Source organism: Phyllopteryx taeniolatus, chromosome 17, assembly GCF_024500385.1.
Source record: "Phyllopteryx taeniolatus isolate TA_2022b chromosome 17, UOR_Ptae_1.2, whole genome shotgun sequence".
Classification (NCBI taxonomy): domain Eukaryota; kingdom Metazoa; phylum Chordata; class Actinopteri; order Syngnathiformes; family Syngnathidae; genus Phyllopteryx; species Phyllopteryx taeniolatus.
The window spans coordinates 13,798,722-13,813,335 of NC_084518.1; the positions used below are offsets into that span (position 1 = coordinate 13,798,722).

At 41.8% G+C, this 14,614-nt stretch overlaps 1 protein-coding gene across 3 annotated transcripts in view; it reads right to left on the bottom strand.

The window, feature by feature from the left end:
* shroom1 (shroom family member 1) overlaps positions 1-14,614 on the bottom strand; it is a 35,889-nt gene that overhangs the window by 15,988 nt on the left and 5,287 nt on the right. Inside the window, exon 2 of one of the 3 annotated variants that reach the window (XM_061751975.1) lies at positions 10,984-11,072. The exons of 1 other annotated variant lie outside the window; for it this stretch is intronic. The gene's annotated coding sequence lies outside the window, so the exon portion shown is untranslated. Of the gene's footprint in view, positions 1-285; positions 1,463-10,983; positions 11,073-14,614 lie in introns of those variants that run through there. One more of the 3 variants, XM_061751976.1, reaches the window with a different exon arrangement.

Sequence of the window (14,614 nt, forward strand, 5' to 3'; positions counted from 1 at the left end):
TCTAATCTGCAAGTGTGGGTAGAGAGAGACTCCCAAACAGGGGGGCGCTCAAGTGGAAGTGATGGAGGGGACAGGCAGTGACACTATGTACAGAGAAGAGGAGTGAAGTGGGGGTGAGGCAGTAACAGGCTGACTCGCCCAGACAAATACCCTCACACTCAAAAAAGAAACAACAGGACATAAAAGTGCAGAACAATGACCACAGAACTGCATCAACAGTGGCAACGAGAAAGGAAGATTCCACTTCAAAAGAGCACCGGTGGAGTAAAACAATACAAAACTTACCCAAACTTTGATTCTGAGGCTTGATCAATCCCAATATTGCCATGTGGCCACCATATGAGAAAAATCAAAACTGTCTTTCTCTTTCACAACGTTTCTTCCAAGAGGCGGCAGCACCAAGTAACCAGACGAGCACGATATTAAGAGGGAAGACTTTTAGAGTGCCTTCTCCCTTCAAAAGCAGCCCCCACTCCCTCCCACCGAGACCCGTGGCTGCCTAGCGGGAGCCAACGATTGGCCGGCTGATGACGTCCGGCTCTGCGATGCACAATGAGAGCAGCGGAGGGAATATTTCACGTTAGTGCTGAACAACACAGAGAAAGAGAAAGAGAAAAAAAAGAGGCCTCGCATTCCTGGCTGGCTTCAAAGACGGAGCACAGCCCGGGCGCCATTCATTCCCAAGGTCCTGAGCCCGGCACATGGAGACTGGCCAAGGCAGGAGGGAGGAGGAGAAAGAAGGAAGGGGGAGCTGAGTGGACGGGTGACCTCTGGAGGCCTGCACAACCCCCCACCAAAAATCTCAAAAGACTAATTATATTATTTTTTTACACGGCCTGTCATTAAGCGAGTCATGACTAAGACCGTACAACATTCAGCGACTGTGTTATTGCCATTATCCTCCATTTATTTTTAATTAGTGTTAACATTACCAAAACCAAAGTCATACTTGGCCTACTTTCACAATGTCATTTTCAACTCACACTCAATGGCTGAAAATGTGGACAGACAATATACTGGAGGTGGAGAAAGGAGGATGACGCCAAATGTTGACATCATGTGGCATGCTTCTTAACCACAACTAACAACATTTTCTCACGAGGAAACAAACGAGTTTGGAAACCAGCAATAGATTACAATATAGATGTGCAAGCACCTTTTGCCAAAGACCCGCTTTACCTTCTTGTGGGCTGGCAACAGTTCTTAACTTCCAACCTCAAACCCCTTTGGGTAAAACTATAACTTTATTAAGCCATGGCACATACAGTGGTAACTTGGTTTACAAGTGCCCCAACTTACACGTTTTTCAAGTTACAAGATGTCACCTGGTCAATAAATTTGAGTTTAGGGCTGTAACTAACAATTATTTTAATTACCGTTAAATATCCATCCATCCATTTTGTTTACCGCTTATCCTCACTAGGGTCGCAGGTTGCTGGAGCCTATCCCAGCTATCTTTGGGCGGGAGGCGGGGTACACCCTGAACCGGTCGCCAGGCGATCACAGGGCACACATAAACAAACAACCATTCGCACTCACATTCACACATACGGGCAATTTAGAGTCTCCAATTAATGCATGTTTTTGGGATGTGGGAGGAAACCGGAGTGCCCGGAGAAAACCCACGCAGGCACGGGGAGAGCATGCAAACTCCACACAGGCGGGGCTGGGATTTGAACCCCAATCCCCAGAACTGTGAGGCAGATGTGCTAACCAGCCAGCACCGGTAAACAATTAAAAAAAAAAAAAAAAAAGTTATTTCATATTGACAGTGCAGAAAATGCACAAATATAAATGTATTATGATTAAGTTACTTGTCTGGAACGTCAGATAGGCAAAAATGTTGATCATTGTTTTCCAAAGTAAAATCAGATGTTTGCAAAACACAAAAATAATGAAACTGTTGACATTCCAAGGATTTAGACATTTTTAAGTTAAACAAGTTCTCGAATCGATTAATCGATGACGAAAATATATCAAATTGAGTTACAAGCAAGCTTTAGATACCCTTTAGATAAACTGTTATTTAAAGAATAGCATTTCAATTCACTTTATATTATTTTCTATGAGGAAAACCAATCCAGTCTTTTTACTACCCGGTTGTCTGGAGGGTTGCCAAAGATTGAAGCCCTACTTCATGCAAAACAATGCCCGACGCTTATACTTCCCCACATGTGAGCTACAATTAGGGATCAACACCAAACATTAAACATCTCATGACCACGTTCACCCAAGCATCGCGGAAGAGAGAGGAGAATTAGTTAGCCTAAGCGCCGCAAGAATGCATCGAGAACAAGTGCTCCGCAAAAATCCTGCACGGTCAGGGAATGTGTCGGAGAAGAACACCATTTCTTAATGAGGATTAGATTGACGAAGCTGGTGAATTTGTGAGACACGAGGCTAATGGTGAGAGAGGAGTGAACAATGACTTAGATGGAAAAAGGGGAGGGGGGCGTTAAAGAATTTTAGATTTTTGGGGGTCTTTCCTTCATTGTACACCTCTAAGGTAAGCAGACCTTAGAAAGAAGTCCATGGATCAACTCCACAAGTATGAATTCAGTCTTCCACAGGACATGGCACTCCTATTGTCCATGTCCATAGAGAAAATGAGAAGAAGCTGCTTTTGAAAAGGTTGGAAGGTGATCATTTTAATAGAAGAGAAAGTCCATGTGGTGGCGTGGACCCGGTGTTGCTGGGCAATGCTCACGCTGCCGTCTTAAAAACTGCTGTCACACTCTAATAAGCTCTACATTCTTGCTCTCCGTCCAGCTCAAACACCTGACCGTATCAAACTTTTACAGGGACTGCATGGAATCAGTAGACTTCAGATAACATGCATTTAAGCATTCTGTAAGTCTGATCGGTCAACTATTAACCAGGATCTACTGTACATGACGCCTGCCAGGATTTGCCAGAACACTAACCTTTGCGCCACTGATAAACACCAGATGATGTCTGAGTAGACAATTACTTTTGCATTATGGACCCCACAGGACTTTTTTTTTGTTGTTATTGCAATATGATCTTGTCACGCTGACTTTAACTGGATATTGTAGGCATTCCTCTCGACGAGAAATAGAAGACGGCCGCAGGGCAGTTTTGCTTTATTGAAAGTCTGTATTTAGACAAAACTAGCGTGTGTGCGTGTGTGTGTGTGTGTGTGTGTGTGTGTGTGTGTGTGTGTGTGTGTGTGTGTGTGTGTGAGAGATGGGCTATTGCTCAGGAATATAGTCCTTTAGTTGACTAGGGGCGGCACAGTGGACAACTGGTTAGAGCGTCAGCCTCACAGTTTTGAGGACCGGGGTTGAATCCCCGGCCCCGCCTGTGTGGAGTTTGCATGTTCTCCCCGTGCCTGCTTGGGTTTTCGCCGGGCACTCGGGTTTCCTCCCACATCCCAAAAACATGCATTAATTGGAGACTCTAAATTGCCCGTAGGTGTGAATGTGAGTGCGCATGGTGGTTTGTTTGTATGTGCCCTGCAATTGGCTGGCAACCAGTTCAGGGTGTAACCCGCCTCCTGCCCGATGACAGCTGGGATAGGCTCCAGCACGCCTGCGACCCTAGTGAGGAGAAGCGGCTCAGAAAGTGGATGGATGGATAGTTGACTAGGTGTGAGGTAATCAAACCAGCATAATTGCAACGGATGTAACAGATTTTTTCTGGGTTTACACACAGGGAACAACACATGGAACAGTCAATCCAAACGAGTGAAAAAGCGATAACTGGAAGGAAATACCATGTACTAAGGATGGGCATGATTTCTGCAGATTGTGTGTAAATGGTTGTCAATGAATTGTGTCTTGAAGCAATGGAGGCACAATCGCGTGCACTACTTGGCTTCAACAGCAGGGGTTCTTTTGATTCACTTTGCAATTAATTTGCTGTCTAAAGAAAATCAACATATAGTCACCGATGGGAAGTTGAGCAGCATTATTGTGATCGCTGGATTTGAAACAGGAGTTCAGAACATTCAGAACATCAGCCAACTAGGCTGAATTAACAGCGCCTAGGCTGGTTGCAGCCGTCTAGTGCACAAACTTTTGCAGCATTAATCGACAATCAGTGCCACATATTCAATAAAATTCTGAATGATCATTTGGTCGATTACCAACATTAGTGTACTTGGACCCTTAATTCGGCTCAGCTCCAAATAGCACATCCTCATTGATAGTCACCACCTGTATGTGTTGGTATTGTGGCATTAACCTTCTTCTATTATTCATTACAAAATTGATAACAAAATCAGTACCTTGATCTCGATGTGCACCAAACTTTAATGATTTCTTCCTTAACCTCATGAAGCAACCCATTGAAAGTATATTCTCCTTGGTAATTGTGCAACAGAGTACTGGTAAGTAAACCCACACTTGCCAAATTGATAGAGGAAAACACTGAGTGTCTGACTACAAGGCCAACACCCTCCGAAGCACACATCATCCAGTTGGGCAAAAGCCACCAGCATTTGTTGTAGTGAAAAGTGATTGAAGACACACCCAACTACAAGACTTACCTGTTTGACATGGTTAAAATAGTTAGTGCATTTGTACATGGTAAATGGTTTAGTCAAATAAACAAGGGCTGCCTGAGAACAAAAAACAAAAAAAAAAGCCAGGCGAGGTGAAGAACGTGTGAAAGCACAAATGCACTGTGAAGGGTTAAAAAACATCCATCCATCCATCCATTTTCTGTATCGCTTATTCTCACTAGGGTCGCGGGTGTGCTGGAGCCTATCTCACAACAACAAAAAGATGGGATAACCCTAACCCAGCAGGTGGCTCGGGACAAACACAGCAGGACTAAAAAAACAACAGTGACTGACCCACTTCCTGCTCAAAGGTGGAAAGAGTCTCCATCATTACAGAAATATGTTACTGCGAAGGGAAGAAAACAAGCACTATTGTTCTTGAATCCCGCAGTGTCTCACTCACTCTGCCGCAGTCCCTGTGGACACGCTGTCAGCGCTCCATGCCAGAATGATTCTTCTGCTTTGGACTGCTCACAGCATATCCATCCATCCATTCATTTTCTACCGCTTATCCGAGGTCGGGTTGCGGGGGCAGTGGCTTTAGCAGGGACACCCAGACTTCCCTCTCCCCAGCCACTTCCTCTAGCTCTTACGGGGGGATCCCGAGGCGTTCCCAGGGCAGCCGAAGGACGTAGTCTCTCCAGCGTGTGCTGGGTCGTCCCCAGGGTCTCCTCCCTGTAGGGCGTGCCCGGAACACATCACCAGGGAGGAGTCCGGGAGGCATCCGAATCAGATGCCCCAGCCACCTCATCTGGCTCCTCTCGATGTGGAGGAGCAGTGGCTCTACTCCGAGATCGTCCCGGATGACCGAACTTCTCAAACTATGTCTAAGGGAGAGCCCGGACACCCTGTGGACGAAACTCATTTCGGCCGCTTGTATCCGGGATCTCGTTCTTTCGGTCACGAGCTGTGGGTCGTGACCGAAAGAACGAGATCCCGGATCAGGGGGTTCGGTACACCATGCTCCCGAAGCACCCCCCACAGGACCCCCCCGAGGGACACGGTCGAACGCCTTCTCCAAGTCCACAAAAAACATGTAGACTGGTTGGGCGAACTCCCATGCACCCTCGAGGATCCTGCCGAGGGTGTAGAGCTGGTCCACTGTTCCACGGCCAGGACGAAAACCACACTGCTCTTCCAGAATATGAGATTTGACTTCCCGACGGACCCTCCTCTCCAGCACCCCTGAATAGAACTTACCAGGGAGGCTGCGGCGTGTGATCCCCCTGTAGTTGGAACACACCCTCCGGTCCCCCTTCTTAAAAAGGGGACCACCACCCCAGTATGCCAATCTTGAGGCACTGTCACCGATGTCCACGCGATGTTGCAGAGGCGTGCCAACCAAGACAGCCCCACAAGATCCAGAGCCTTTAGGAACTCCGGGTGAATCTCATCCACCCCCTTGGGGTCTTGGGAGCCGTGCTTTGTCTGGTCCCTCACCTCGGACCTGTTTGCCATGGGTGACCCGACCAGGGGCGTGAAGCCCCAGACAACTTAGCTCCTAGGATCATTGGGACACACAAACCCCTCCACCACGGTAAGGTGACGGCTTCCAGGAGGGGTGCTCACATCATAGTTAATTTAATATAGTGTTCCCCCAATATCGTAGTTCATCATTTTTGCCTCCACTATATCGTGATATCTTTTTTTTTTTTTAAATTGATCTCTTTTAAGGGTTTTTACAGAGTATTTACTGTCATGCCCTCACATGTGGGAAAGGAGCGTTCAGTCGCCAAGCCACCTCTTAAAGGTATATGTACATACACAAAGTATTTTCTATACATTTGATGCCTGCAATTAGTTTTGTTTAAAACGTGTTTTAATGGGTTTGTAAAAGGCTTAATGAAAAGGTTTTTATTTTTTTTTTATCTATTGTGGGTGGGTCTGGAACCTACCCACCGCGATAATCCTAACCCTAAATGTAATGTCATTAAAATTTTGGCTCCCTCCATGTACGTTTGTAACTGAATGAGGTAGCTCAACTACAATCGCAATAAGAAATATTATCGTTAGATTAATACATTGTTCTGTGTTAGCAGGATTGTGCAAAACTGCATAGCATATTTTCCTTAAATTTTATAAAATGGTGGCCATTAAATTTGAATGAAAAATCAGATAAAAGTTTGTACGCAGTATGGAGAATGGAAACATTCAAAACCGTCTTTGAAATATGCCAGAAGGACTGAGCAAAAACGACGTTAATCTTTTAAAAGTATTGCTGGCTACGAGCAAAAAGGAATCAGAAATCATTGGCTAAAGGGAAACTACCCACTGTAGGCAATTTTGCAAATTATGTCCTCCATACGCCTCAAAAAATATTTGGGTGCATACAGTGTCAGAAATGGCGTGCTTATTTAGCCGATGAGTCAGACTTTATATACGTATTACATGTACCACATGTGGTACTGTATTTTGTCTTGCATAAGGCAAACTTGCTTGGTTTAGGATGGAGGTCTGTTACGTTTGCTGCAATCCAATCTGAATTTGTACACAGGTTTGAATGTGCCATTAACCTACACTAACACAATAGTAAAGTCATAATTAACGCAAATATTTGAAAGAAAAACACATCTAGACCATCAATTAAAAAAAACAAGCGAATAAAAAACAGTAAGTGCCGAGTTAAATGAACCTGCATTCTTGTGCATGATGATGTTTTTTTACGCTGCTGCGCAAACTACTGTTTGTGCGCTGTGCGCAACCTTGAAACCTTGTACGTTGGGACCATCTACTGTACTAGGAACTTTGAAAAACAAAACAAAAAAAACAAAGAAACAAACACGAGGCCATTTTTTAAGGCCTTGGCAGAGGTCTGCATTCTGAATAGTACTATTACCTTTGTGTAGGCAGATTATCTTTATTGAGCACTTGCATTGGCTCCCATTAGAATATATGGAATGAAGTGTCCATTAAGTGGGTAGTTTATTCTAAAGATTTAGATCAACCTACAGCTCCAGAAACATGCCACCATGTAACAAACGCCTCGCTAACCACCTCGCACAAGGCCGTACAAACCATCCCTGTCTTGTTATATAATAAACTATGTCGCGAGCAGCTGACGGCAGACAATAATGCGGTAGATGCCCCCCACCACCCGAGTTACTGCTATGACAGTCGTCACACTGCATGACTTCACCATAGAGACATGGCCCACACAGAGCATGGGTTGTTCCAACACTGTTGCCTCAAAGATATCCCAGTGACGCCATGAAGCATGGCAGGAGAACAATAGTTGCAACAAGCCAGCTAATTGAAATACCGTAGTTTCTTCTGTATAATACGCTCTCAAGTATTAATATGTAACCTCAAAATCGACCTAAAAAAAAATCTGGAAAAACCTTCTACCTATGTACAAAGCACCATCGATTTGCTGATATCCATGCGCTAAACATGATGCATCATCCGTATTTTATTAGGTTTTTCAAATAAATATTCTTGTCTGTGTGCATGCTCTGACGTAATTTTTCATTTTTTTTTAACTAAATGTCCGTGTTGCCTTCTCACCAATTCTACTTGTGTTCTCATATTAGCAATGAACAAAGACAGAAATTGGCACATCACTTGTGTGAAGTGTGCAACTACACAGGGCAGCAGTCTCGGGGGGGGGGGGGGGGACGGCAGGCCATGTTATGGCGAGGGATCCTGGTTAAATTAAGCAATTTGAAACTAAAAAGAAGCCAGAAGGCGCCAACCTACTCTCTTTCCGGTACAATAGATAGTTTACAAATAATCAAATGGGATTTTTCATTTGTTGGACTATGACATCTTGATTTCGGAATAATACAAGGAGTAACGATTCGATTGTGATTTGGAAGTCATTCGTTAATGTCAACACAAATAATGAATCAGGATTTCGAGGGCAAGTATGAGTCCTGCCTTTACGTATTAGCTTGCATGTAATATGAAACCAAATGTAAAAAAAAATTTAAATAATAAAAATCCTAAAATATTTGTACTGGACATGCACAACGTCAGGACACAAGTGTACAATACACATGTAGCAGAATGTGCTTGTGGTGTTGTGCAGCCTCATTTGCATAAAATAGATTAGAATTGAGGAGTGAGGTGTGCTTGATACCCTGTTTGACCAACACGTGTTCAGGAGCACCCGCTTACATAAGGAGGAATCATCACTACCAGCTAGAGGGACACTGTACAACACAGTCAATAAAAGGGAAAATGAAGAATGGTTGCATGCAAATGGAACTTATGTAACTGAGGTTACTGATTGCCATGTGCACATAGCAGGTGAATGCACCTGATAAGGATGTCAACCTGCAGGGATATGTTCTATTGCACCATTTTTTTTCATTAGGGTCACAGGTAAGACAGAGCCTATCCCAATTGACTTTGGTTAAGAGGCCGGGTACACCCTGGACTGGTCGCCAGCCCAATGACATTAACTTGTCAAACGCTTAAAGCATACTTCCATTTTGATGAAGCCTCTGGTAAGGGCTGTCTGAAGCTCGTCCTGAATCATTCTTTACCTTAGTTTTGCTGCCATAGGCCTAGACTGCAAGGGGATGATACTAGGGATGCGCGGATACCACTTTTTTTTCAGACCGCACTTACTTATATTTGAGTACTCGCTGATACCGAATACCGACACATGTGATGAAAATCAAATAAATCAAATATTGTTTTTACAAAAACCAAACCGTTGCCACCTATTTCAAATGAATAAATAAATTTAGCCCGTGATGCTTACAGTGTGTATGCTTCTCTCTGTAGTTGCCTTGATAGTAAGAGTTACATTGGATACCATTATATACTGTACAGTGGAACCTTTGAAGTTGAATGCACCTGGAAAATTTGGAAATTTGCCACAATGTTTGGGAAAATATCACACAAACTTCTTAATTTTATGTCTGACACCAATTAATCAAAGGCAGTATTTAGTTTTTGTTTAATACTGGTTAACAAGTACAAATGTTAAAAAGTGAAATGATGTAAGCACATCAAATCAGCAAAGACTGAAGGAGAATTCATACAGAATTTTCCTTCAGTCTTTAGATTTTTTTTTTCCATCTTAACATTAACCGTGATTAACTTAAATTTATAATTGTTAATCCTGCCTTGATGATGTTTTAGAAGACCTAAAAAGATACTCCAGATAGACAGATAGATTGACCCTGCCCTGTCAGGCAAGCAGTTAAAACGTCAGCTCCGTGTTTCACATATTTGAAATGCGAACGAGGAGAGCACAACCTCCCTCCACTGAACCTCCCTGTGTTTTGGCGTCTATAGTGGTTGCTTGATCTGGCCTACCTTTTAAACATCCATCCATCCATCCATTTTCTGAGCCGCTTCTCCTCACTATGGTCGCGGGCGTGCTGGAGCCTATCCCAGCTATCATCGGGCAGGAGGCGGGGTACACCCTGAACTGGTTGCCAACCAATCGCAGGGCACATACAAACAAACAACCATTCACACTCACATTCACACCTACGGGCGATTTAGAGTTGTCAATTACCATACCATGCATGTTTTTGGGATGTGGGAGGAAACCGGAGTGCCCGGAGAAAACGGGGAGAACATGCAAACTCCACACAGGCGGGGATTGAACCCCGCTCCTCAGAACTGTGAGGCTGACGCTCTAACCAGTCGGCCACCGTGCCACCTTTTAAACAGTGATATTTAAAAAATAAGCCTTGTGAGATGTGCACTTTATATAAGAAGTGAGTAAAACGTTTGCCATGTTTAATAAAAGTTTGTGATTTTTAACCATATTTTATCATTATAAAACGACTTACATTACAACTACAAGACAGGGTCAGTACTAGTACTAAGTAAGTATCAGTACTTGGTATCGATGAGTACTGTAAATGTAAGTACTTGTACTTTGTCTAAAAAAAAAAAAAATGGTATTGGTGCATCCCTAGCGGTATTATACAGTGGTTAACCTCTGTCTGTGGCAGTTAAGAACACTTGCAGCTAAACTTGTGTAAATTTACAGGCTGATTAGAAACCATAAGCCTAATTGTAGCCTATTAATTATCAATGAATTACAGTAGTTCCCATCCTGACAAATATGATGACTACAACAACACTTTTCTCCACAATCGCCGCTGTTTTCACAAACTGAGTAATCCCGTGTAAGCGCTTTTCCTCTGAGAAGTTTGCTTTGTGCAGCAAAAAGAAAGCTATATAATTGGAATAATATAACAATGAATAAGAACATTATTATTTTATCCACAATACAGTGGTGCATTGTTAAAAGGAAGTCTATTATACAATAAGTGTGTCCGCCAGGCCTCCAGAGTCCAGGTCATCCAAATTTTACATCACACAATATAACATTCTCAATGCTCTTACACATCTAAAAATAGGTGAACCAGTATATAATGTAAATGAAAACTAAAAATAAAATAAAAAACTGCAACTTGTTGTTCTTGACAACATTGATGAAACGTCTGGTAAAACCGGAGTGGAACTCCTTCAAATGCAAGTTCACTTACTTCTTGTGTATGGTCTTCTTTTCTCACGTTCTTCTCTTAACAGCACCTGCTGATGCTGCTCATTTTGGAATATGTCGCACGACTCGCAGCTAAAAAGCCATAGAAAAAGCAGAGTTAATCCTTTGATGCTTGGAGAACTAAAGTTTCGTGAGGTATGCTGACATGATGACACGCAGGACAGTGGTCCAAACCTGTAGTGTTGTGTGACTTCAGAGGCAAATATATTCGTTGGAATTCAAATTTTGTAAACTTTAAGGCACTAGTGATACAGGGGCTCGCTAGAGTGGTATGGGAAAGAATCACTGAATAAATACATATTAAAATAAAATTTACAACATTTAAAACATGAAATACCATCAAATATATTAGAATGAGGCTTGTAGCTATGCAGACATCATGCTTAAACTTTTTTTTAACTCCAGTACAATTTTCACTTTAATATACAATTATTTTTTTTACTTTTCAAGTACAGTACATTTTTAAGTACAGTTCAGCTGTGTTTTCAAGTATAGTACAATACTGTAGCGTCTTCAATTACCGTTTGAGGTGCCGTTTTGGAATGAAAGTGTACATCTTTTTTATAACCACTAGATGGCGGCATACATTTATAAGATGTGTAAATTTGTCCTATACCTATGTATAATGCACACTATTGACTTTTGACAATTTTTTGGGTGGGAAAATGTGCATTATACACGAGAAATTACAGTAAGTCTTGCACAATATTCAGATGCTCTAAATTAGCTTGTCGCTTAACTTCATGTTTGACAAGGGTTCAAGTTTTAATACAACTTTTGAAGTGTATTTTCTTACCGCATTCACATTTGTATGACCAACATGCTAGCATTCAACTTTAGCGGTCCCACTGTATAAATATGGTACAAATGTAATAATTCTGTTTATCTATGTTTTGCATCTACCGTCAGGACATTTTGGGTCACAATGAGCTCCTTTTACAACAGCCGGTGCAGGTTTTGCTACCACAGAGAAGGGAAAGAGAGTGGGCGTCAGAGGAGGCTGGCTGTCTTGAATAGTGGAAAACAAATGACGCAGATTAAACTTTAGCAGGAAAAATGTGGGACACACTGTGGACTTTGGCACCTGTTGCGATGGCAAAAAACAGTGTGGGGGGAAGAGAATTTGACATTTACTTCATAATTTACCTGTCCGTCATATACAGGTATAATATGTGGTTGTACACCAGTGTGACATTTACCAGGCTTTTTTATTAGTCATATTATCTAACTATATACATCCATCACACACACACACACACCTTTGTATCAGCTCCATGCAATCTGAGAGGCTCCTCGGGCACGCATGGTGCGTGCACAAACACACAATTGCCTTTCTCTCATCATCTCTTATACCAGCACACAAAGGATGAAGAGGGGCTCTGCCGTCTGATCTCAAGTGAAATAGCAACAATAAAGGACTTAGAAGCATCAATCAGTGGACTAGATTCTATATCTTTTGTGTGTGATTTATGTTTTCAGTGCAGCAGAGTTACAGTATTTGGAGGAATTGTAACAAGCTATTTGTTGTATGTATTGTAAATATTGTACTGTTATTTTACAGCACAAATGCTAACAGGCTTGATAGTATAATCCCATTAATCAAATGTGTTTTTTAATCAATCCAGTACACTTTTTTGTAAAATTCCTACTACAGCGTTATCTCTAAAGTTGAATACCCTAAGAATTTGGTTTTTTGCTATAAAGTCACGACAAACTCAGATACAACTTCTACATACATCTCACAAGACTTCAGGAAATCTCGTGAAACCTCAACAAGGATTAACTTCACAAGCGTTTTACCCTTTTTTTTTTTTTTTTAGCTTTTTTGTGCCGATGCGACCACAGAAGGGTGCCAGTGATGGAAAAGAGAAAAAAGTGCAATAACAACCGTACAACCTGGAATGGAGGTAGAACACACTTTTCTGTCCTCACAGAGTCAACATCAACAATTAAAGACGTTTTAGTTACTGTATATTGTTCAGCAGCTAATGTTTTGTTTTCTTAATAGATAATGGATAGTTGGAAATTATTTTAAGTTCCATCCATCCATTTTTATAGCACTTCTTCCCATTAGGGTGAGCTGCAGCCTATCCCGGCTAACTTTGGATAGGAGGCAGGGTACACCTTGGACTGATTTCTAGCTGATCGCAGTATTTTTACATAAAATGTTCAATTCAATTGCTATATAAATTGCTTGTAAGCCACCATATTTGCATTTTCTTTGGCTTTTTTGTGATCTGTCAGATCGGTTTAATAATAACGCTCCCAAAATGGAAAGGGATGTTATTGTGACATTGGGCTCAAGGTGGAATGCACATCTCGATGCTGCTGCTCAGTAGAACAGGACTATCGTGATCTATGATTTGATATCAGTAAAAAAAAGAACAATGTATCCTGCAAAGTCAGTCGTGTTTAGTCTGAAATCGCAAACCGCTGTTTGTTTTATTGTGCAGCGGTTTCCTATGCGGATAATTGGAACAAATCGGGACAGCCACCTACGTCTGGGAATGGAAAAATGGAAACACACACACTTACTCCCTGACATATAACACCAACGTATTGCAATGACAGTCTTACCACTGAACAAACGTGTAGTTGTGGTGCTGTCGGATAACCTCAACAGGCAGACACACACATAACTATACACTCAAGGGTTTGCGAGTTTGAGGGGGATCTTTGAGTGATAACCTATGGCTGCCATTTGTCTTACATCTATCTGCTGATGCATGGGGCCAGGAGAGAAACAAAAGAAGGAGACTCTAACAATAATTCACAAGCTCACACGAGTGACAGGTTGATAAAAACGACCCTGCAAAGCTCAGTGTGGCAATTAAACATTAGGGCTCTTGAAATCCCAACGTACAGTAGATTCTAACTGTGTTGGCCTGGGTAGGAAATGGACGGGGAGTCAGAGTTAAGAAACTCAAAACAAGACCCTGCTCTGTCGAGCTTAGAGACACGCTATTTCTATCAAATCAACCTTTTATTTAAAAAGTCCAATTATAGCTCACACCAGATGGCAGCATACCATGCTTTTTCTTTTTCTTTATCGTGATACTATACAGCGATTAGCTTATTTTTGTACTTGTATGATCATTAAGAATGCTGGATGTATTTATTTATTTTGGCAGATAATCAAGTCTCGTGCAATTTTGATGACATTTTATGATAGCGACAGTGAGTGTGAACAATATTTGAAAAAAAAAAAAAAGATTCAGGTCTATCAGCTCATGGAAAAAAATGGGCTCTTTATACTTTTGTTCAGTATAACTAATGCAGTATAATAATAAAAAATAATAATAATTCATGACTCATAAGGTGTATGATTTGGAGTACGCAATTCTCATTGTGTCATACTAAGAGGTGACTGAATATATGTTCCACCCAGTTATATATATTATAGTTCGGAGTTAGGACTGATTACATATATAATAGTGATGAGACAGATTTATGCTCCTACTAATTATCAAACCATAATGACACAGCACTTTAAAGCCCATTAGGAATAATCGCGGAGCCTTTTCTTACGAGAATTAAGCAGGATTTAGCACAACTGACAATGAATTGTAATTACTAAAAAACAGGAACCATGGGAAAATAACAAATGAGCAAAT